This window comes from Arachis hypogaea, chromosome 15, assembly GCF_003086295.3.
Source record: "Arachis hypogaea cultivar Tifrunner chromosome 15, arahy.Tifrunner.gnm2.J5K5, whole genome shotgun sequence".
Classification (NCBI taxonomy): Eukaryota; Viridiplantae; Streptophyta; class Magnoliopsida; order Fabales; family Fabaceae; genus Arachis; species Arachis hypogaea.
This window is the reverse complement of record NC_092050.1, coordinates 25,594,327-25,616,374: the sequence shown is the minus strand read 5'-3', so window position 1 is coordinate 25,616,374 and position 22,048 is coordinate 25,594,327.

The window sequence follows — 22,048 nt, the reverse complement described above, 5'->3', positions numbered from 1 at the left end:
TTAATCCATAGAAATAAACAGAGCTCCTAACTTTAACCAGGAGGTTTAGTTGCTCATGACTTACAGAGAAAACAGTTTTTTTTTAAGTAAAGAAGAAGATCTATCTGAATATATGTAAACCTAAGTGATCTCTTCTTTAAATTGTAAATACTAGACCTAAAAGATGTTAATTTAAATTTAAAAGTTACATGGGTAAGATAAGATAAGCTAAGGAGTGCTAAAATCCACTTTGGGGCCCACTTTGGTGATTGTTTCAGTTCTTCCTGGCGTTCAGCGCCAACAAAACAATATTAAACTAAAGGATACTTATAGCTGGGTTGCCTCCCAACAAGCGTTTTTTTACCGTCACTAGCTTGACGGTCAGCTCCTTCAAGAAGGAAGATAGTCAAAGAGGCTTAAATCCTCATCCCTTACTGTGAGCTTCTTTCCTGTGCTCTCATGGATCAATTCAATATGCTCAGGAGACAGGATCTAGTTCACAGTTTGAGACAGGATTGGGCTTACAATGTATACCACCCTCATCTCTGGTGAGAAGCCTTCAGTAGGAATCTTTTTTCTCCATCCCCTAGGCATCTTCGTCTTAGGACCTTCCTCCTTGGTGGATAGTTCACACCTAACACCAGACTTAGGTTTGGTGTTAGGTGGAATTGATTTGGTTCCAACCAAGGGAGGAGGCTTAAACACTGAATTTTCTATGCAAGTACCTCCTTTGTCAGAGGGTGGCGGAGGTTTATAAACTTTGAAAACCATGTAGTCCTCATGTAACCTCAACGCCACTTTGCCTCTCTCTACATCTATCAGGGCTTTCTTAAAATTGATATTCCCAATGGTACAGGGAATCAGGAAGCTTCCAGGGTCTGGCATCTTCTTTGGTAGATTTCTCTGGACCAGTGCACTACACTCTTTGGTAAAGATCAAAGTTTCATCTCCCTTCAAGGCCTTCTTCTCAGAGAATAGGCTTTTCATAAAGGCCATATAGGGAGGCATCTTTTCTAGCACCTCAGCAAAAGGAATATTGATGTGTAACTTCTTAAAGATTTCTAAGAACTGAGACAGCTGCTCATCCTTGGTCTCCTTTTGCTCTTCTTGAGGATGTGACACTTCAGGCTCTCTTCCAATAAGAGGGGCATGTAACAGTGTGCTTCCAGCCTCTTCTTGAGCCTTTTCTTCATTTAGTTCCTCAACAGTGTGTACCACCTTAGGTTCAGCCTCCTTGGTCATGATGAGGGTCTTACACTCTTCTCTTGGATTCACCTCTATGTCTCTGGGAAGAGTGAGGGGTCTCTGAAGTCGCTGAGGGTATGACAATTTGGCTTTGTACTCTGCGCCTTGGGTAATGTAGGATGAGTGTCTAGAGTGACTAGAAAGGGATTGTTAGGGTGTCTGAGGGGAATGCCTTTTGAATTGATGTCTATTGCCCCCTTCTCTGGGCGTTCAACATCCACTCTGGTCCTTCCTAGACGTTCTACTCCAACTCTGCCCCCTCCTGGGCATTTTACTTCCTCTATGTCCCCTCCTGGGCATTCAGCACCCTTGGTAGTACTCTGGGTTGCTGCATTTTCATCCTCTGGTATCTCCTCTTCATCCTGTATTTTATTGTTTTGAGATTGGGCGTCCAAGATCTTACCACTCCTCAATTGAATAGCTTGGCATTCTTCTCTTATCTGTTTAGATATCTGCTGTTTGACTTGGCTCAATTGCGCTTCCATATTCTTGAGGGAAGCTCTTGGGTTTCCTGCAATGCCTCTACAAGCATGGACACCAGGTCAGGTGCAGTGTTAGGTTGTGGGGGTTGAGAAGGAGTGTTGTTGACTGAACTTTGTAGGCTTAGCACTTGTTGTGTGAGAAAGTTCAGCTACTGGGCTAAAGATTCATTCTGGCCAAGAATGGCGTGTTCAGTGGATGCTTCCTTGACTTCCCTTTTAATTTCCTCTAATCCTCATCAAAATCCACTATCGTGGTCATTCAATTTAGATCAGAGGGTTAAGTTCAGAAAACTAGTTTAGCGCCACAAAAACCTCAATTACCCAAAGCTAACAGGATTTTATGTCACCTATCCCAATTAGTTCATGTAATTAGCAGTTTAGGAAGAGTGTTTTCAAGCTGTAGTTCAAGCGAGATAGCTCTCTCGAGAATCACAAGAGCTCATGTAGAATAAGGGTCAAACTCTCGTTCCACCCAGATTCATAAGATTAAGAACGAAAACAACACTTTAGAATTGAATCAGACATTAATTAAAATAGAAGAATAATAATCTTAATCCATAAAAATAAACAGAGCTCCTAACCTTAACCAGGAGGTTTAGTTGCTCATACTTACAGAGAAAATAGAGTTGCCGCCTAATGAGGCTTGATGCGAGCCCTCCCTCCCCCTCCCCCCCCCCCCAAAAAGAGTGCATCTTATTCCTTATATACTAACCTAGTAATAAATGCTACACCTAAAAAAGATATTGTTTGTAAATAAAGATTACCAAAGGAAATAAAATAATAAATTTTAAACCTAAAAGATTTTGTTTGTAAATAAAAATTACAAAAAGAAAATAAAATAGGCTAAGAAGTGCTAAATTCACTTGAGAGGCCCAAAGAGAAGTGATTCGGACTGCTGGGGGCGTTTTACTTCAGAAGTGCACGTTAAACACCCCAAAGGGGTCAAAATTAGTGCATTCTGAGGTCCCCTGCTGGCGTTCAGTGTCGGGTGGGCGTTCAGCGCCGGCAGGGGGAAGTTTCTGGCGCTGGTTTGTCCCTCTTAGGCGCTAAACGCTAGGCTCGGCGTTTAGCACCAGTTTTGGCAGTGATTCCAGAAGATAAGTATAGACTGTTATATATCGTTGGAAAGCTCTGAAAGTTGGCTTTTGAACGCCATTGAGACCGTGTCAATGGGACCTCTTTAGCTCAAGTTATGCTAATTGGAATGCAAGGAGGTCAGGGTTGACAGCATCTACTATCCTCTCTTCGTTGTTGCACACAACTCTGCCAAATTCGCCCGAAATTCACCTGAAATCATAAAAATACCACAAAAACTCAAAGTAGCATCCAAAGAGGATTTTTGCACTAAAATATTATAAAACTTAATAAAATCTAACTAAAAACAACTAGAAAATGTTAGGAAAAAGGGTATAAGATGCTCACGCATCACCTCCAAATCTTCAACACAAACACAACTGTCACCAATTCCAAGTCAAGAGTTGGGTAATTCATCTCATGGGGTCTTATCTGATGCGAAACATAAGCTACTACAATCCGGTGTTGCATTAATATATAACCTAAACCCTTCAACGAGGCATCGGAGTAAACCTCAAACAATTTACGTGGTTCAGGTAGAATTAAGACTGGCGCTGAAGTCAACTTCTCCTTCAAGGTTTGAAAACTTTCCTCACATTCTGACGTCCACACAAAACGTGCATCCTTCCTAGTTAGCTTAGCCATCGGCAAAGCGATTTGCGAAAATCCATGGATGAATCTTCGGTAATACCCAGCTAAGCCAAGAAGCTTCTAACCTCAGTCACTGGCGCCGGTCTTTCCTATTTCATTACTACCTCAACCATTGATGGATCTACTGCTATCCTTCCTTTACTCACCACATGACCTAAGAATTTTACTTCCTCCTTCCAGTAGAATTCACACTTGGACAATTTTGCATACAATTTCTGCTCCTTCAAGATTTGCAACACAATCTTCAGGTGCTCTTTATGCTCCTCTGCTATCTTCGAATAAAACAGGATGTCATCTATGAACACCACCATAAACTTATCCAAAAAGGGGAAAAATACTCTAATCATGTAATCTATGAACACAACAGGTGTATTCATCAACTCAAAAGACATCACCATGTATTCATAGTGACCATAACGTGTTCTAAACGCCGTCTTAGGAATGTCATCCTCCTTTACCCATATCTGATGGTAACTAGATCTTAAATCAATCTTCGAAAATACTCCAGCTCCTTGCAACTGATCCATTAAGTCATCAATTTTAGACAACAGGCACTTGTTCTTCACAGTCAATTTGTTCAACTGCCGGTAATCCATGCAAAGTCGCTTTCCTCCATCTTTCTTTTTCACTAATAAAACTAGTGCTCCCCACGGAGATACACTCGGTCCAATGAACCTCCTGTTTAGAAGCTCTTCTAATTGAGTCTTAAGTTCAGCCAGCTCTATCGGAACTATTCTATATGGTTCAATTGACACTAGTCTGCCTCCCGACACCAAGTTTATCGCAAATTCAATTTTTCTTTGAGGTGGGAATTCGGAAATATCTTCAGAAAACACTTCGGAAAACTCCCTAACTACCGGAATTTGATCTAACTTCTGTTCATCACCTAATGCATTCGTAGCCAAAAGTATATAACCCTGACACTTTTTCCCATTACAGTTCACCATTACAGAGTTTGGGTAATAACCCTCAGCTCCTACCGCTCCTCTTTCTCCTACTGACATAAAGCGAATCGATCGCTCAAGCAGTCCAACAATACTCGGCTCTTTGACAACTAATCAAACCCCAAAATCATCACTAACCCAACCATCGGCAAACAAATTAAGTCATGAATAAAGCTTCTATCCTCAATCTTGAAAGTTATTTTCTTACAACCTGATCTAGTTACAACAGTTTGATACGAAGTATGCACGTGCAAATCAAAAGCTAATTCTGAAATTCTCAACCCTAGTTTTCAGCCTTATCAGAGGCAATGAATGAATGTGAAGCTCCCATGTCATATAATGCAATCAACTCCTTATCACCAATTAAATATTTACCTCTCATCAATGGATCTGACTTAGCAGCATCATTGGCGTTCATAGCAAACACCCGTTCTTATTGTTGGTTCTGACCCGCATTTGGATTCTTCCTACAAGGGCAATCCCTTGACATGTGACCAAGCAATCCACATGTAAAGCATCCACCTATACCTAGCTTGCACAAGTCATAAGGATGAAAATATCCGCAACGGTCACAAATTAAATCCGGAGAAGTTTTGCTTTGTTTACCTCTTCCCTTCGCCTGGTCATACTGATCATAGTTGTTTCTCCTAAAGTTTCCTTGGACTTGAGGGTGTTGAGGTTCGCGTCCACCCCTATGACCTCTAGGCTGAAAGTACTTCCCTCGGCCTCTATTGTTGTTTCTTCCTCGGGTATCCCTTGCTAGTGCTACCTTCTTTGCGCAATCTTCAACTACTCAGGCCTTGTTCACTAAGTCAAAAAATACTCGAATCTCTAAAGGAGTCAGAGCAGTCATAATATTTTTCCTCAATTCTCCTTGGTACTTTATACACTTCCAACTCTCATAGGACTCCTGACACACCCTAGAAAACCTACAAAGTTCCTCAAACTTGCTTGTATAATCTGCTACAGACAATGAGCCTTGCTTCAGCTGCATAAGCTCTAACTCTCTAACTTCCCTTATGGATTCTGGGAAATAATTCTTGTAGAAAGCCATCTAAAATACGTCCCAAGGAATGTCTATGTTCGGAAGTCGCAATAGTAGGAACTCTCCCTGCCCCCAGTGTTGAGCCTCCCCTATTAGTTGATAGGCTACAAATTCCATAATTTATTTATCTGGGACATGCTGAGTCTGCAAGGCACGCTCTATGGGTCGGAACCAATTTTTTGCTTCAGTGAAGTTCGTTGTTCCTTTGAAAGTTAGCGGATGAACTTTTAGAAGCAAAGCCAAGGTCATCGGAGCACCTCCCAAGTTGTTACCGGCACCTTCTCCATTTTTGTTCCCATTTCCATTTCTATTTCTGTTTCTAGCCGGTTGACCCAATCTCTCCATAGCTTGAGTTGTCGTAATCGCGCTCGTGTGCATAGAATTTGCTAAATTTGTCATCGCTGCCATGAACTCGACATGTTCGTTCGCGGGTCGATTACCCTTGTTGTCTCTCCGTGCACGTGTATGACCTCGTCCGGGAGTGGCCATTCGGGTTCTTGTCTACACCAAATAATCAATATCAAGGTGATCATTCTCAATATCTCAAGCCTAGTGCTTCAATTATCCCGAAAAGGCACTCACAAAGAACATGCTATACATATCAAGCAGATAACCTAAATAGCACGAAAGAAAAATGACACAAAGTATGCAATAAAGCACAATTAGTCCATCCCTCAGGCTCACGAGGACGAACCACTCTGATACCACTAAATGTAACACCCCATCACCCTAAGCCTTACTTTATGCCGTAAAACAAAGGATAACAAAGTGTCACGACAGTTCTAAAGCTCATATAATAGTATATATAAAAGGAAATAGTAATACGAGAAGTCCGATGAATAAATATATCTCAAAGACGTAGAAAACAGAGGTACAAAAGCGTGAATCGTCACACACGATAACTAAGCATATAGATACAAGACATGACATAATACAACAGTAATCAAGATAGATATATATAAGTTTGATAGCCAAAAGAACACTAGCCGTAGCTCGCAGAGTTTAAGCTGACTAGTTAATACAGAAAATCCAGAGTGTTTAATTTAAAATAGCATATACATCATGTCTCTCAAGTTTAGCCTCTAAGGCATCAAATATACAATATACAAAAGTGAGAGTATATCTATAACAAAATAGCAAAATACAATAGATAGCAAAAGATCCTCCCCTCTGTCACCATCCCGCAACTCACCCAGGTGGGTTACGACCTGCATCTGAAAAACCAGAACAACATATGGGATGAAAATCGGAGGTTCTCAGTATGGTAACAGTGCCCAGTATATAAGATATAAGGTTTTAGGTTGCCAAAGGCAATCCTAGAACTTCACATCAAACATAAGATTCAAACTTATGAAACAATTTAATAAAATCCTTAAACAGGTCATCTATCTTAGGTGATTTCTAAGCTAACATTAACACTGGTGTCCCACAACCTTCGCCAGCCTAACCTCCATGTGATCAGATAGCCACTGCCTATCGAGCCTCCTCAATCCTAGTAGAAAGCACAAGTAATTGTATACAAATAATACACAAGTGATATTCATATATAGCAAGTAAATCAAGAAGCAATTAAGCATGTTATACAGTCAGGCATAGTATTCAAGTAAAGAAAGCAATCAAACACATAGAAGATGCACATGATGAATGCCTGTCCTATTGGCTGTGATATCACATTGTCGGTTCAACTGCCAACCCAACACATTCTCATGGGAATGTCGCTTTTCGGTCATGAATATAAAAATGGGAAACACCAGGGATATAGTATCCAGCACACTGTCCAAGGGATATAGTTTCCGGCATACTCTTGTGGTTCAAAAGAATGCGAGTGGAATACTCTACCACCGACCTCACATCTCAATGTAAGCGGGATTAACCACCATCCTTGCACCGGCACCGCGACCTCGACAAGCGGGATTAACCACCGTCCTTGTCAGGCGCATAGTGACTCAATAGTCTCAGTATAAAACAGTATATAACAATAGTTATTAGTGATCACTTTCAGTACTCAACAAATTTCTCATTCAACTCCGAGTTCCAAACTCGCCTTAACCATCATCAGTTCTCAAGTCCTCAAATTCGTCATCAATATAGTACTCCGTCATATTACCCAACTGGTCCATCCTCAATACTTCAGAAACCTAAGTCTCCGTCTTCTAAGCTTATAACAAAAAATCACAAATTTAAATCCCTAACTCCTCTTTACTAGTCTAAGAGTCTAATTACTACCTAAGAGTTTTAACTAGAAGTTAAAGAAGTTTGGAAAGCTAAAGAACCCTTAAAAATGAAGAAAAACCAATTTTCAACAAAACAGAGGTCATGCGTATGCATGCCCTTGTCCCGCGTACGCACGAGGTCAAATTTAGGTGGCCGCGTACACAGCACTCTGCTCGTGTACGTGAGATTCCCAAACAGTGGAGAATGTCCGCGTCACATGTTACAAGTCGCGTACACAGGGGTGTAAAATTGAGCTTCCGCGTACACACGCCAGTGCCTGTGTACGCGAGATGACTTGGCAGAGGCCAACGTCTACGTCGTGTGCACTGTTCCGCGTACGCATGCCCTCTCAAACTTAGAAAATGTTGCGAAGTTGCATAAATTAGATTTGTATACCGAACTTCAAGCGCGCATAACTTTTTTGTTTTAAAACATTTTCTATCCGTTCTTTGAAGTCTTAAAGCTCTCGGACCCAACTTTTATTTAGATTAAATTTCATCAAAAACAAAGGTTCGGAGGCCAAGTTATGCCTCGTCAAAGTTCATTAAAAATAAGGTTTTACACAAAATCATCAAAGTTCTCTAGTTTCCAAAATCTCAAAACCAAACCAATCAAAACCTATTCAATTTCATCACCAAACACTACTACACAATACAATTTACCATTCCATTACACTTCAATCACTTCCCACATATTTCACTCAATTTTTCCACCTCTTTCCCACCATAATTCAACAAAATCCACAATTTCCAAATCAAGATTTTAATATTAACAATTTTGCACAATTCAACACTTCATAAACATCATTCATCCTATATCATCATTAATCCTTATAATTACCATTATTCAAACCTAATATCAATAATCAATGTCATTCATTACAACAACATCATAATCTCATCGAAATCATCACAATCATCAATTCAACAATTATCAACAACCAATTCAATCCTATCCTAAGGTCTACTAGCCTAAGTTTCACGAAATATTACAAATTACATACAGAAAACCGAAATCATACCTTGGCCAATTCTCAATATGCACCAAATACCAAGACTTGAATCTAACAAGCTTTCACAAAATCTCAACCACTAACACTACTTTCAATTATCACCAAATATCAAGTTACAAACACATAATATACCAATTTAATATCTAGGGTTCACAACATACCAAGCCACAAGAGTTTTTGAGAAACTTTACCTTAACCACAGAAATTGGGGATGAAACCTAATGATTCCTCACTAATAGTTGGCACCTAAATAGCCAAATCACAAAAATCCACTCAAAAACCAAATCTAAATTTCAAAATTAATTTAGAGCAGAGAAAGGGAGTATCAAACTTGAAATCTTACTAGCAAGGCATGGTAAGAACTGGAGGGCTCGGCGAGAGCTTCACGTGGCCACAAACGAGATGCGAATCGGAGCACTGTAGCTCAAGTTACAAGAGAAAAAAGATGATGAATAATAACTTCTTCTTCTCCACTCTCTCAATTCTTAGCTGCATACTTCCCTTTTTGTGTGTATTATGAGCTGAAATGGGTTCATTAATGTTCTTTTATATGCTGGGCATGGGTCTCACTTGAGCTCGATCCAACCCATTAGTATTTTTGGACCTTTAGAATTAGTGTCCAATTTTCAATTCTAAACATTTTCTTAAGTTTTTCTACAGTTTTTATCACTCTCACGCAGTACTGGACAGACTTAAGCTGGTACTGCCGGCTAATTTATCGGTACGCGATTTTTTGCAGAAAATTACATTTTTTCACTCGGAAAAATCTACTAATTCAAATCTCACCCTTAATTTTTCAAATTAAGACTTCTAAATTTTGAACCTATTTTGAGCAATTAATTTTTTATTTTATTTTATTTTAAACGGTAATTTAGCTACCGGTTGTTACAACAGAGCAGTGCAGACCCCCATGACAACTAGCTACAACAATGGAAATCCTCCAGCAGCGGCAGCCATCTCAAAGGAAAAAGTGTAGCAGACTTATCCGTGAACAGAAACCCCCGATAAGTATCATCAAGTAGCATCGGGCGTACTGACGGAGTGTAATCGGAGCAGTTCCAGCTGGAATGTGTGAAACCCTATCCCTCAACTAGGTCATCCTCACCCTATGGAAGGTAGAACGTGTGGATCTCGGACCTCCACTGCTTGACAAATGCAGAGATCAAGAAATTGTCAAATATGAAATCCCTCAACTCTACTGCATGCCCAAATTCCGCCTCCCTATAAAACAATAGGATGTCCGGCGTGAGAGACCCAGGGTCACACGGCGTGGCAACAGTAACCGTGGTCTCTGCAATATCAATAACATTTACTCTCGCATATTACTCTCGTCTAAATCATTAATTGTGATTAACCATTGCTAAAAATTCTAAACCAAGTAGATAAACATCAATAATAAATGCAACAGATACAGTACGGATATAATTTGTATTGCTAATATTCATAGCACTTACTAAAGACAGGACTATCAAGCAATATGTAAAAAATTAAATCATTCATGTTGTACTATTCTAACTTGACGATCAGATTTCGGCATGACTTCAATTAATTACCTATTAATTTCACTAACGTATTAATTAATAATTACCTATTTTATTTATTTCACTTAAGTTACAATTAGTTACAATCAATTATACAAAATATCAAACCATACTATATCTGATTAAATATATATAAATTGTTTAACTTTGTCTAGTCACTAAGTCCTATCACATTAACTAAGTTACCAAAGTCTAAATATCTAAACTAATTATTCAATGAAAATAAAACAAGAAAAAACTATTAACCTCAAAATCTAAAGCTTCAGCCACGTGTCAAGTAGCATTCAGTTTATTGATATCTCCATCGCGGACATATTCTCAGAAGGCCATAGTTACTTAAAGAACTCAAACTTAAACATTTAGAAACTAATAAAATTCTTAAAAACTATTCAAATGCATAGCAATCTTAGCTGCTATGACCATATATATGCGTTCAAGTATATCTCGAATGCTGAGACCCAAATTAAAAAAACCGTACATGTCTCTGGTACTGAGACCCCTTTCTCAGTTGCCACAGATCTTGGGTGCATAATAACACATATACTGGGTGCACCCAGGATAGGTCTCAGACGCCGAGATATTTTCAATTTTTAACTTACCCTTCAGTATCCGATATATGTAAGAGTACGTATTTTTGTAAATACCTCACATTTAATTTTATGTATTTCTGTAATTTATATATTTATTTAATTTAAATAAAAAAATTCTTTTTACTCAAAATAATTATCTTTTTTTATAATTTATTAAAAAATTAATATATCTAAATAAATTTAAAAATAAAAGAGAAAATATTCGTTTTTCTTTTTCATTTATATTGTTTGGATTTTATTACCAAAAGTATGACTAAATGGAACGGAGATATTATTCTCTAACTCAATGTCCGTAACATTATCATTTTTCTTTGATTAGCGTTGATAACATTAACGGTTCCAAATAAGCATCGACTCAGCATCTTAATGTTGCACAGCTTAGTCAATTATAGACCTGAGCTTAAATTTTTAATCATGGCACCGTTGTGCTTTCGCTTTCAATTGATTGTTACTTCCCATGCGTAACTCGAATTGAATCAGTGACCCCAGTTTACAATTTTCAAACTACTACACCAACAAGTCAACATATTGGAGTCAAGGAGTAGCGTGTCACCCCCTTGCAAGATAACATGCTTAATTTATGCATAACCGTTGCATTTTGTTTGGAATACTCAAATCATGTATATACACCTAATGAGAAATGTATATACCACGATTTTTGTATTAAAATATTGGCAACTATTCAAATGAAAATGATAAAAAATATTTTGTTTAAAAGTGTGACTTATTTATTTAGCCACACTTTAAATAAAGATAACATTTTTATAAATATTAAAATTTAACCGTCCAATTTATTATCCAAAAATAAAAAAATAAAATATTTTCACATAAAAATAATTATAAAATTTTCATTGTAGTATCCACTTAAAATATTAATCAGGTTATGGGATCAATACGCCATATAGTTATGAGATGACTCCCTACCTTCACCATCGATAAAAGAATAATCATATTATCATTGGAGTTTATGCAACTAGTGATAAACAAATAGCTACTACATTAGGTAGTTAATTGTTCGTTTAATCCTTCATTATTGCAATATAACTAGCCAACCATTTGATTATTGTCATGTGTCACATGTCTAGTCAACCCGCATATATAAGCCCAAAATTTATAACAGATAATTAAATAAAATAAAAGCCTTGAATCTTTATCTATTATTATTTTTGTGTACTTAAACAACGAAAATAAGAAAGGCTGCTATCTTTGAAATTCATGATAATACATAGCTGTACTAGCCTTTCAATTGTAGTTAGCACGGCCATAACTTAATATCGAAAGAACTTTTGGAGAGCCAAAACATACTAAGGTTAAGATCTATTATAATTATTTACTTTAATTAGGAACGATCATGTTAAAAAAATTAATGATTTTAGAATGTTGGTATTATTATACGAATAATATATTATTAGTACGAATTTTGACCCATTAAAAAATTTGACTATGATTCATGTGAATCGAGTAAAGAGGGTCCGAGATGAATTCAATGGCTCATAAAGTAGGTACTTGACTACAGGGGAGTCCACCGTCAACAATGAGAAGATTAAGGACAAGAATAATTGGAGTCAAGGACACGATGATGATTGTAAGTCGAGTCGAGAATGATTAAAGTCGAAACCAGATGAACTGCATGTGATCTAAATCTGAGCACGATGCAAGATCGTGAAGCTTAGAGACCAAGGTAAGAGAAGACGTGGAGAATCCACCGTGGAGAGCAAGATTCTTCAGGGTCAAGCAAAGGTCATGACCTAAGAAAAAGGAAAAAACTAAATAGTGGTCAAGATTTTTCAGCGTCAAGTCTATCCTTATGATCTATAAATCGGAGAAATTTAGAAAAACTGAAGGAACTTCAATCCAAATACTACACCATCACACAAAACTATACAAATTCCCAATCTCAGCGACACAACAGAAAATCATGGAATGCAAGTGCATGCGAGTGTCTCGACTCAACCTTTTTATTTATTCCCTTAATTTTTTTTCTTTTACTTCCAAATCATTTAATTATTTTGCTTTGCTTTATTTTTTTTTTCAAGTACGTTAAATTCCTTTCCATTTGTTTTAAACTGTAATTTGTTTACTATTTATTTATATTTATTCACCCATTTTGTCAGTTCTTTACTTTTATTTATATTTTATTTTTCTTTCTTTCTTTTTCTTTTAAGTATTTTGTTTCGACTATTTTCTTTTCAAGTTTTATCCATTCTTGCTTTCAGTTCAACACTATTTGCATTTTATTTATTCTCATTTTTGACACAAATACTAAATAATTTTCGGGTCGAGCTCACTCTTTTTTCTGAGGAGTTGTATCTGCTCCTCAAACAAAGATCTTAATACAAGCTTGATTCGATACCCTGTCGAAATTAACACAAATTAGACGAAAAAAATTGGCATACCTGGTGGGATCCTAGGTTAAGTTAATGTGTCAAGCTATATATGTGGTTACACAGTGACAAATTAGTAATGCCTGATATAGCCTCAACATCGACGGATACGTCGAATAATGACAGTGGGGAGCCTACAAGAGGCCCCGAAACAGAGGTTGTCCTATCAGCTGGCATCTCAAGTCGAAGGATAAATCCTACAGAAAGAATCACAGCGACTATGCCAGTCACGTGGTCCCCATATGGTTTTCCCCCAAATTATTCTCCACCTATAGAAAATCCTAACATGGGATATATAGGAGGCATGACTACTACAAGGAACAACCCCTTGTATGATCCTATACCTCCTCCTCTAGGTTATCCCCCGAAGGGTATACCAACTAATTATAACCCTAAGATGACGAATTACAATGCTTATCAATATTTGATGAATAACCCTCCATATTTAGGGTCAATCCCCATGTCACAACCCACCTCCACAATGCCAAATGTCCATTTGACACAATGCATATGGTTACTGAGATTGCCAGCAGGTGGAACATGTGCTTCTATCTTCCCAGAAATGTCGAGAAAAATTTCTGTCGGAACATTGTCTCCTAATACAGTCGAATCCTTGGCTATGTTTAGACAACAAATCGAGGATAGCCATCATGACTTAGTCAATTTGCTTACTCAGTAGATGGCTACAATGCTAAATCTTATGATAGAAAATAACAATGCTAGAATAGAACAAGTCGCTCGACGGGTCGATAATATTGCAGGAGCAATCAATTTACCTTTTGTGCCACCCATAGGTGGAATGTATTCTAATAATCCTCCTCTAATACTAAATAGGGGAGATGATCCAAACAGGGTATTAAATGAGGCTAGAGCAAATAATGCTGCCCATGTTTATGGTCAAAACACTGTGACAAATCAACCCTACGTCATATCTCCTTTTCCTGATTATGTTTACAAACTAAACTCTCCAGAGGAGTCAAAGCGCCAAAGTCCCTCACCAAATTTGTAGGTGAGAGTGGGAAATGGACTGTCGAGCATGTAGCTCGATATACAGTCGAAATAGGTGAGCTGGCTAACAATGAATATTTGAAGATGAGATACTTTCCTTATTCACTCACAAAAAATGCTTTCACTTAGTTTTCAAATTTGCAACCTAACTCAATCCATAGTTGGGTTTAGTTAGAAAGGAGTTTTTATGATCAGTTCTTTAGAGAAGAAATGAAAGTAACTTTATCCGATTTGTTTACAGTAAAAAGAGAAAAACTTAAGTTGATCGATGATTATCTCATACAATTTAAGAATATGAAAAACAAGTATTTCACTCCTATTCCTAAACCTGAAGTAGTCAAGATGGCCATCAATGATCTTGATTTCAATATTCGAAAAAATTAGTGAATCAACAATTTTTAGACTTGGCTCAGTTAGCAGATAAAGTACAACAGATCGAGAAATCAAATAAAGAAAAAGAAGAACTTGAGTTAAGCAAAAGAAAACCTTTCTTTAATAAGAAGGTGAATTATGTCGACTGTCTGAACAAAGAAGAGTTGAATAATAATGGACCTTGTTATGTGTGTCGATCTCTTAATCCATCAAAAGATAAGACTCCCATATCAAAAGGGATGAGTTACTCTTTCAATCTAATAAAAGTTGAACAAATTTTTGACATGTTAAAAGATAAACAACTTGTACTCCCTGAAGAAAAAAAGCCATCTGTTTCTGAAAATAGAAATAAAAAGTTTTGTAAGTTTCATCTAGCTTCTAGGCATTATACTAATAATTGTGTACATTCAGGGACTTGATACAAAAGGCTATTGAAGATGGTCGACTGAAGTTCGCTGACAAACCTGCGATGAAAGTAGATTCTGATCCTTTCCAGGTCACGTCAAATTTTGCTGAAATAGAGGAAATGACTTTCTCTATTAACATGGCTTCTGTCTAGCCTACGGGGAAGAATAACCAGTTCAAACTTGACGTGTTCAAAGCAGAAAGACCTATCTACCCAAAACTAGGAGAAGATTTGCTAGATTTTTTGGCTGAGGCAAAGAGAAGAAGAAGGGAATGTCACCATTGCCCTTGATGCAGTGCTCTATTCGATGCATCAGCTGCTAAGACTTTCCACTCTTATAAAAAGAGTAGAGAGCGAGATTATCAAGAAGAATTGAGGAAAGCCCAATTAAAATAGGGAGATAAGAATTAAGACTCTTCTGGCGTGCCTATCAAACAATAGATGTGCACTATTTTCATAGTCAATCAGAAACTCCAAAAAGTGTTGAATCAAACTAGAGTTCCTCCTTTGAATGTGTCGAATAATAGATGGGTACAGAACAATACTTTGAACTACTCAAAGAATTATAATTTCAACATTCTGAGAGGTAGTCTTAGAAATTGGGATGGAAACTGATAAACCACTATTTTATGGTTTATCTTGTGTTAATTTGAGTGGTTTATATCAATTCTTTACTCACTTATTCATATGATTTGCATGAGTTTACATTTTCCTTCCTGATTTTATGCTATGATTGAAAACATGTTTCTTTGGTCTTATATTTGCTAATATTAATCCTCTCTTATTACCATTAGATGCTGTGATATGTGCGTTAAGTGATTTCAGGGATTATAGGGCAGGAATGGCTTAGAGGATGGAAAGGAAGCATGCAAAAATAGAAGGAATACAAGAAGTTAAAGAAATTGCTAAGTTGTCCAGCCTAACCTCTTCGCACTCAAACAGTCATAACTTGAGCTACAGAGGTCCAAATGAGGCAGTTTCAGTTGCGTTGGAAAGCTAACATCGGGAGCTTCGAAATGATATATAATATGCTGTAGTTGCCCTGAGGATAAAAAATCAGCGTGACAGAATTCGCAATTAGCAATTTCTGGGCTGTTTTCAGCCCAATTCTCGACCCAGAAAATATAGATTAGAGGCTATAAAGTGGGAGAATACATTCATTTAACAAAAACAACATTTATAATTCACAATTTTAGGTTTTAGATGTAGTTTTAGAGAGAGAGAGAGGTTCTCTCATCTCTCTTAGGTTTTAGGATTAGGATTTCTCTTAATTTTAGGGTTGCTTCTTCATTCCATGTTCAATATTCCTTTATTTTATGTTTCTCTTCTACTTTTATTCACTCTATTACTATAGTTGCTCTATTTCACTTGTTAATTACTTATGTTCTCAAATTGGCTTATGAACTTTTCATGTTAGATTTGAATATTCTATTTAATGCAATTTGAGGTATTTCAGATCTATGATTTTAATTTAGCTTTTTACATTCTTAGCTTTAATTGATGAATTGATTAAGAGGAGACACTTGAGTTGGAATGCTCAAGTGATTAGTTAAATTGGAAACTGTTGGCTAACCCTCTATTTACTAACACTAGACCTTCCCAAGGGAGAGGACTAGGATTTGCGAATAAGAGTTAGCTCAATCACTTGACTTTTCTTTATTTAGTAAGGGTTAACTAAGTGAAAACAACAACCTCTTTATACTACACTTGAGAGAATTCCAACAAGGATAGGACTTCCAATTAATCATTCTTTCATTCATGGCTTTTTAATTTAATTACATAAAACCTCTTATTAATTTTTATTACTTTAATTTATAATTATTTTTGTGCCCATTGCCCAAATTCAAAATTCCCCAGAAAACTCATAACCAATAATAAATACACCTCCCTGCAATTCCTTGAGAGATGACCCGAGGTTTAAATACTTCGGTTATAAATTTTATTGGGTTTTGTTACTTGTGGCAACCAAATTTTTGTACGAAAAGATTCCTTGCTGGTTTAGAAACTATACTTACAATGCGATTATTTTTTATAAAATTCTTTATTGGCAAGAATCTAATCGTCAAAATGGCGCCGTTGCTGGGGAATTATAAACGTGTGCCTTATTATTGGTTATTGTAAATATTTGCTCTTGCTTGCTTATTTATTTTTATTTTTGTTTTTAATTTTTTTATTTTCTTTTTCGTTTCTTTGTTAGTATTTTTAGTTTTAGGAGTTTATTTTCATTAATTTTTATTAATTTTTGTCTTTAATTGCTACTATGAGTTTTCACCCCTCTGGTTTCAAGTTTGGTTCCAATGTTGTCGTAAGGAATGGAAACTATAATGAAAATAGGCATCAAGGTTGGAAGAATCAAAGATGGGAGGAGCCACAAGGATTTGATCAACCTTCTTAGCAACAACCCCCTCCAATGCGCTATAAACAATGACCATTCTACAATGCATGCCAAGACAATCGTTATGGTGGACCCCTTCGTGACAAACCACCTCCACCAAATTACTATGGTCAAGAGCCATTCCGAGGTGCGTACCAAGATGATAGATATGGTAGTCCCCCTTGTAGTTACCAGCAAGCTCCATCATATGCCAATGAACCACCTCCCCAACACACCTTTGAACCACCATACTCACAAGCCCCTTTACACCATTCACCTCCATATGACCCTAACCCATATCCACCCCAACCTCCACTGGATGACAACACCCTTGGTGTTATTCACCAAGGGAAAACAGAGCTTCATACCACACTTGCCTCTATCACTAGTCTCACCTCTACTCTTCAAGCACTTATATCATGCATGGACCAATCCTCTACCTCGAATACTCAGCCCTCAAGCTCTGGTGCACCACCACCCTCTATGGAAAAACATCCATGATCACCAATCCAAGAGTAAGATGATACCAACTATGCTATTGACATGGAGCAAGAGAGAAGGGATCGTCTTAGGGACGCAATGGATCGGCTTCACGCAGCCATAATTCAAGAGAAGCAAGAGGAGACCCAAAAGGTAGAGATAGTAGAGACCCTTGAGAAAAGTTGTCATGAAGTGAAAGACATCAAGGAGAAGTTTGATTTTGTACTAGAACAACTGGAGGAAGCCGTAATTATTGAAGAGGAAAAAGTGGTTGAAGACTTAGGAAATACTGAACCTCCATGGGAAAGTCAAGTCTTAGAGCCTCCTTCCAAGACATTTGAAATTGATGTTGAGGAGAGTGTACAACCTCCAAGGCATATCATGGTTGAAGACTTTGAAGGGGATGATCAAGAGATGGATTCAATCATTGATGAATTCTTATCTACAATTGAACCTTCTCCCATTGGACTAGACATGGAGATCAAAGAAGAAGCAGCACAACCTCCCATGCCCTTGGTAAGCAATGAAGAAGAGATTGAATTGGAAGAAAGCTACCAAGAGGAAGAGGTTGAAATTGAAGAAGCTTGCAAAGAGGTGGAAGTTATCAAAGAAGAGCACAAGGGAGTAGAGCTTGAAATCACCTTGCCAAAGTTGTTGGAGACCTCTCCACCTAAGTCACCATCTTCCTTCACCACATTCAAGTGGGTAAAATTCATATCCCATAGCTTTCTCATCCCACTTGAATATGGTTTGCTTGAGACGGATGGGCAACTCAGAGCTCTTTGTGGCTATAAGAGTAAGAGGGAGATGGTTAGTGGTAAGAATTATCATGCAAGGTTCAATATGGTTGCATGCTCCAAATTGAAGTACAAAGGTTGGTACAATTCTCAATTGAAGGCTCTAGGAAGCTGTTTGGATGTCTCAGTGAGAATTTAAATTGCGTGTCTCCCGGATGGAATCATGATGATCAACAAGAAGACGGGTGCAAAAGCAAGGTTTGGGACCCCGAAATTCATTCTAGCAATCAACACTCCTGGGGCCTTGTCACTTGCTTTAACTTGCTTGAAGGATTTATGCAACTAGTGTGGGATTCCGGAGGATATTGGAATTGCAAACATTGGTGGGGATTCCTGGATGAGTTCAAGCATAAGCCACCAAAACAGGGAGCTCATCAAATGTCCAACTTAAGGACTTTAACTAAAAGTGCTAGGCGGGAGACAACCCACCATGGTATGATCGTTCTTTTTCAGTCTTAGTTTTATTTTATTTTGTTTTATTTTTAGTTCTATTTTATTTTATTTTTCTTAGTGTTCATTCATAGTGCCTGCATTAACATTTGCATTCTGCATTCTGCATACTGCATAAAAAAATATTTATAGGCATATATATAAAAAAAGAAAAAAAAAGAAAAAGAAAAGAAAAAGATCAAATAATAAAAGGGGACAAAATGCCCCAAAGTAAATGGTGAAAGCAATGCATATGTACTGTACTCGAAATTAGGATGCATGAATATGTGGAAAACATGGTTAATGGATAGTTAGATGTGGTATTATGATTACATGGATTGTCTAAAGTTAGGTGGAAAGTTTAAGTTAATTAAGGATTCAGATTTTAGTCCACTTGGCCAAATACAATCCTACCTTGACCCTAACCCCATTACAACCCTTAAAAGAACTCTTGGTATGTGTATTTATGCATCAAATTTGTGTTGATTGGTAGAAGAAAAGCAAGCCTTAGAAAGCAAGATTAGTAGAGAATTGAGAGAATCGAACCTCAAACACCTGAGCGATTAGAGTGTATACACTTCCAGTGAGGGTTCGATGCTCGATTCTTTGTTCCCGGCTTTCATGAGCTATTTTTTTCTACAAGTATATTTGTACTTCATTTTTATGATTTGAATTAGTGAAATCCAGTTCATATTTGTTCTTGAAAGATTTATTTACTTTTCACCAAGTAGGTAAAAGCATTTTGCATTTAGCTGCATTCACATAGATAGGTTGCATTTCATACATTCTACCATTCCTCTTCACTCTTATAGTTTCTCTTGAGCTTAGCATGAGGACATGCTAATGTTTAAGTGTGGGGAGATTTGACGTACCACTATTTCGTAGTACATCTTGTGCTTAATTGAGTGGATTTTATCCACTATTCTCACACTTGTTCATGTAAATTGCATGTTTTATATTTTCCTTCCTAATCTTGTGCTATGATTGAAAACATGCTTCGTTGCTCTTAAATTTTACTAATATTAATCATCTCTTATTACCATTCGATGCCGTGATATGTGTGTTAAGTGATTTCATGGTTAATAGGGCAGGAATGGCTTAGAGGATGGAAAGGAAGCATGCAAAAGTGGAAGGAATACAAGAAACTGAAGGAACTGCTAAAGCTGTCCAGCCTGACCTCTTCACACTCAAATGGTCATAACTTGAGCCACGGAAATTTAAATGAGGCAGTTTTACTTGCGTTGGAAAGCTCACATCCGGGGCTTCGCAACGATATATAATTTACCATATCTGCTCTGAAGATAGGTGATGCACACGCATGAATCACGCGGACGCGTGACCTGAAAAAAATGCAATCCGCGCGAACGCGTGGACGACGCTCCCGTGTGACTTTGCAGCGACCTGTACGTACCAGAAATCGCTGGGAGTGATTTCTGGGCTATTTTTAACTCATTTTTTGGCCCAGAAAACACAGATTAGAGGCTATAAAGTTGGGGAATCAATCCATTCATTGGGAGACAACATAGACAACATTCATAATTCACAATTTTAGGTTTTAGATGTAGTTTTAGAGAGAGATGGGTTCTCTCCTCTCTCTTAGATTTTAGGATTAGGATTTATCTTAATTTTAGGATTGCTTCTTGATAAACCCCTATTTTATGGTTTATCTTGTGCTCAATTGATTGGTTTTTATCAAGTCTTTGCACACTTATTCATACAAAATGCATGGTTTTACAATTTTCTTTCCGATTTTGTGCTATGATTGAAAACATGCTTCTTTGGCCTTAAATTTCCTATGTTTAATCCTCTCTTATTACCATTAGACACCTTGATATGTGTGTTAAGTGTTTTCAGAGATTATAGGGCAGGAATAGCTTAGAGGATAGAAAGGAAGCATGCAAAAGTGGAAGGAATACAAGAAACTGAAGGAACTGCTAAAGCTGTCCAGCCTGACCTCCTGGTACTAAATCGACCATAACTTGAGCTACAGAGATCCGAATGACACGGTTTCAGTAGCGTTGAAAATCTAACGTCCAGGGCTTCACAATGATATATAATTTGCCATAGCTGCCCCGAAGCCAGGCGACGCGAACGCGTGGATCACGCGAACGCGTGACTTTGCAGCGACCTGTATGTACCAGAAATTGCCAACACAGATTAGAGGCTATAAAGTTGGGAAATCAATCCATTCATTGGGAGAACATAGATACACAACATTAATAATTCATACTTTTATGTTTTTAGATGTAGCTTTTAGAGAGAGAGGCTCTCTCCTCTCTCCTAGGATTAGGATTTAGGATTTCTATTATGATTAGGCTACTTCTCTTCAATCACAGGTTCAATGTTTCTTTAATTTATTTTCTACTTTTATTTATTCTATTACTTTAATTGTTATTTATCTTTTCAATTTGGCTTATGAACTTCATGTTAGAGTTGATTTCTTTATTTAATATAATTTGAGGTATTTCAGATTTAAGATTTCTTTCTTTTATTTATGTTACTGCTGCTTCCAATCTGAAGGCATTTTTATTTGAGTATATTTTCTCCCTTTTTGCTTTGGTTAAGTAATTGGTAACATTTGAGTTGTCAAACTCAGCAGTTGATTGAGATTTGGGAATGGCTGATTGATTTGGATCGCTCTAAAGCTAGTCTTTCCATAGGAGTTGACTAGGACTTGAGGATCAAATTAATTAGTCCACTTGACTTTCCTTTATTTAGTAAGGGTTAACTAAGTGGGAGCAAAAGCCAATTCTCATCACACCTGATAAGGATAACTAGGATAGAATTTCCAGTTCTTATACCTTGCCAAGAGTTTTTCTAATTATTAATTTATTTTTCTTGCCATTTAAATTACTTGCTCCTTATTTCAAAAACCCATAAATATACCTTTTTCCATAACCAATAATAAATCATACTTCCCTGCAATTCCTTGAGAAGACGACCCGAGGTTTAAATACTTTGGTTATAAATTTTATTGGGTTTTGTTACTTGTGACAACCAAACTTTTGTACGAAAGGATTC